This window comes from Triticum urartu, chromosome 2A (genome assembly GCF_056163025.1).
Source record: "Triticum urartu cultivar PI428250 chromosome 2A, HENAU_Tu73, whole genome shotgun sequence".
NCBI classification, from domain to species: domain Eukaryota; kingdom Viridiplantae; phylum Streptophyta; class Magnoliopsida; order Poales; family Poaceae; genus Triticum; species Triticum urartu.
This window is the reverse complement of record NC_141874.1, coordinates 88881098-88884948: the sequence shown is the minus strand read 5'-3', so window position 1 is coordinate 88884948 and position 3851 is coordinate 88881098. Positions and strand designations below refer to the sequence as shown.

The 3851-nt window shown below is 45.7% G+C and overlaps 1 long non-coding RNA gene across 1 annotated transcript; it reads left to right on the top strand.

The window, feature by feature from the left end:
- Window positions 1-206: 206 nt before the first annotated feature.
- LOC147983983 (uncharacterized) lies at window positions 207-3468 on the top strand. The gene is made up of 5 exons (XR_015615022.1): window positions 207-836; window positions 916-1015; window positions 1790-1845; window positions 2606-2662; window positions 3017-3468. It is a non-coding gene; the product is annotated as an uncharacterized LOC147983983 (long non-coding RNA).
- Window positions 3469-3851: the final 383 nt, after the last annotated feature.

Below are 3851 nucleotides of genomic sequence, written 5' to 3'. Positions count from 1 at the left end.
GGTTTTGATTGGTCAATTGGCATGTCACGCAGATCATGCTCAAACGCCGTCAGATGCTCTCGGATCCGACGACAGCCCTTTCTCCCTCACCCCCTCTTTGTCTCAAAAATAAAAAATAAATAAAAAAGAAAACCCCCTCACCCTCTCACCCCTCATCCCACCCGCAGCCCAACCACCCAAACCCTAACTCAGATCCCCTCCCACTCCAGCCGCCGCCAACCCGCCCCTTCTCCCTCCCAGATCCAATCCAAGTCAGAACCCCTCGCCCTCCCGCCCCCGGCCTCCATCTCCATTCCTGCGTGCTGCGGCCACCTCCCTCCAGTGGAGCTCGACCCCCACCCCCAAGCGCCGCTGCTCCACCCTCTCCCGCACCCATCCATAGATTGAGCCTCCATGCCTATTGCCTCCTTTCTTTCTTTCTTTCTTTCTTTCTCACCACAGCCGATCCCGTGCACGAGACACATCTTCCTCCCTTTCCCTCTCCGCGCCGCACGGCCGGCGAGCAGGGGCTAGCCGATGAAGAGGGGTCCGGCTGGACAGCGCCGCGGTGCTCCTCGAGGCCGGCGGGGACGGGGTACTCGCAGGCGAGCTTCTACACCTCGCTGGGGTCTTTGTGCTGTCCGTGCCGGGGCTCTGGTCGCTCATCAAGCCCCCTGCTCTGGCGTGTCCTCGCCTACCAGGCCCTCCGCGCCGCCGTGATCTCTGGCCCGGCCGCTCCCCAGTGCCCGCGGCCACGGGCCCCCAGCCCCCGTCGCCGTACGCGGGCCTCTGCGCGAGGTCCATGGCCACCTTCACGTGCACGTGAGCTCGCGAGATCCGTCACCGTTGTTGTCCAGGTAGGCCCTTCCCCTTCTTCCTTGCCCAGATCCACCCGCTCCTCCTTACCTTCTCCTCCTATCCGTCCCTTTGCTGCAGGTCATCATGGATGGAGATGGCGACGATGGCAGGAGGGCGCCGACCTTGCCCTGCTCTGCTCGAGGAGGAGGGGCATGAGGAGAGGTTCCGTTCCATCGAGGTAGGCACCGTTCGTTCCCTGTTCCCCCATCCCTTGCCCGGTTCTTGTTCTTCTGTACTCGTAGATGTGATGAGTCCCGTTTGATGACTACTCTTGATTTGTGCAATAAGGAGGCTTTGTGCGGTTCTGTTGGCAGGTTTTCCTAATTCTAGATCTAGTTTTCGCATGGTAAACGACCCCTGATTGGAACTGGGATGCGGTAGAATACTGTGATTATCTAATTTAGCACGCTGCTGATCTTATATGCCACTCTACATACTTATCTGGCTGCCAGGTAGGGGTTCCCCTTGAAGGATTAATTTAGCACTTGTAGCACTATCAAGTTTGTACTGATTGCAGATGGAAAACATTGTAATTTTGTTTCTGTAAGCTAAACTTTGTGATTTAATTTCCGGAAGCTAAACATTGCAAGTCTATTAAGAAACTCGAGCAAAATCAGTCCACAAGTTAGTTGAAGTCACAAGTGCCTTGTATTGACAGAGTCTTCCGCGAGGGCGAATGTTATATTCAAAACCACTTCTGATCACTTTGTGTTTTATTTTTTAATATTTTGTTGTGTCTTGCTTGGTGGGAATTGATTCAATTAAGTGGCTGGGTATATACTAGCGCGAAATCAACCTTTCATTTCCAGGAGATTAGTGCCCATGTTCAATCCATTTCACTAGTTCTCCAAGGTTTATACTAGCTATGTATTTCCATTTCTTTAATGCTGCCATGTTTCTTTCTAAAACTCCATTTTCTCTGATGTGATGTTGATTGATGTTTGCCCAACAGATATCCTTGATGATGACGCTCAACAAATCATGACGAACGCAGACAAGTTTGTGAAGGTGACGAATTCTCTTCCTCTCCCTCTCTCTCTGTTTGTTTCAACAAGCTATCCTCAGTTTCAACACACAAATTTCCTATGCTAAATTTCTCGGGACAAATCATGACAGACTGTGAGTGTACTGTTTGATGATGCTTGCTTCAGAAAAAGATATCATGGATAGATAGAGTAGGGAAACAGTGGGCTTCCTTTCAAGTTAAATTAACTAATCATCATTTGGCTCATCAATTTTTCATTTCTTGTGTGACATTTGTACCTTGTTAATAATCATCTATTCCCTTCTATTATGAATTTTCTGCACATGATTGGGCTGTGCTTCCTCTGTTACATTCAGAATAGTTTGATGTTAACGGTGATGATATACTAGGAGCATTGCTTTCACCTACAATAATTGTCTCAATTTAACAAAGTATAACCATCGGAACATCTACAATTGCACTCAAGGTTTACTACTAATAGTAGAATGTATGTGATTGCTCTGTGCTGTTAAGATCAAAGACTCTCTCATTTTGACATAGTGTCTTTTTTTGTTTAAACATGCTTGCTAAGTTGTTTACTAATGTTGCTAAGTTGTTTAAACATGCTTGCTGCTAGCTTTGAAGTTGATCTGAAGAACCATTCATGCACTTACACATTCATGCCCCGACCCGACCCCTCGCTTGTCTCCCATCTCGTTTCGTTCCCTTGGTGGCTGCTGCTGTTTCGTGTCGGATTTTGATTCTGTTTGGTTTGCTGATGTTGTTTCTGCTGTGGAGGCGCAGGCTCGCGGTGAAGAAGAGCAAGGCCAAGCGCCCTCCGAGAGCCTTCATCGTCTTCATGTGAGTTCCCCGATTCCATTCGTGGTTTGACTTCATGTGGTGATAGTTTGTGTGCTCTGACTAGTAAAAGTTAGATCTTGCGTGTTGTATGGATGGGCATAATAATAGGCAAGTAGAATGATATTGTTGTTTCAGCACAATGTGTTGAAGTTGCAAGACATGCACTTGTGCCATGCATATTCATATTATGTCTGTTGTCTTGTATGAATACCTCATTTTAACATGTACTAGCTGAAATGTGTTTATCATTCTATAAAGAATTGTCCTTTACTCCTCTACTCCTTTTTTGAATGGAATGTTCATAATATATTGGCTCCAGTTTTTCTAATTCTTCTAAGCTGATTCATGTAACAGGGCGATCATGGAAGGCATGCAGTCGTTCTGTTAGCCCAGTCCTGACTATGGCCGTCTAGTGAGTCCGGCATTTGATCTCTATCGAAGGAGCTCCATGCTGAAGAAGAAAACACTTGTACAGCTTGTAACATTACTTGGAGAGCTTGTAAAGTACTGTAGAGCTTGGCATTTGTAGAGCTTGTAAAGCACTGTATATGTTAGAGCTTGTATTACGTGTCATTTGTAGAGCTTGTACTGAATCTGGCTATTGTTATTTGAATTATTATGTGTGTTTTCTGCTTGCCTATTTAAATACTGGTTATTTTCTTACTATCAAATTCAAATATGATGTCAAATTGAAATATGAAGAATCTGAGCCTAATAGCTGGGACCCACTTATTAGGACCTGACAAGTGGGACATGTTTAACTAATGGACCCATTTTATATAAAAAAGGAAAACTAAAAATGTTGGTGCAAAAAGGCCATGGCCCAGAAAATAAAAAAGGCCGAATTGTAGGACTTTGCCCGTGTAGTTCACCAAAATTAGTAGGGAAAATAAAATAAATGGGCTGAATTAATGGGCTCGGCCCATATAAACACCGAATTGGACCGTGCTGATTCTTATCCACGTCAGCTTGCCACGCTGGATCCTACGTGGCCTGGGGAGGCTGCTAGTGACCAAAAATTTGGTCGAAGAACCAATGAACTTTTACATATCACAAAGAAGGTCGTTAATTTTAGTTTACGACCGCCAACTTTTGATCTTCTATTTTTGGTCAAAAAAAGGTCGCAAATGAAAAACAATGACCTTTCAGTGACCAATAGTGATGGTCGCAAGTTGACATATTTCTTGTT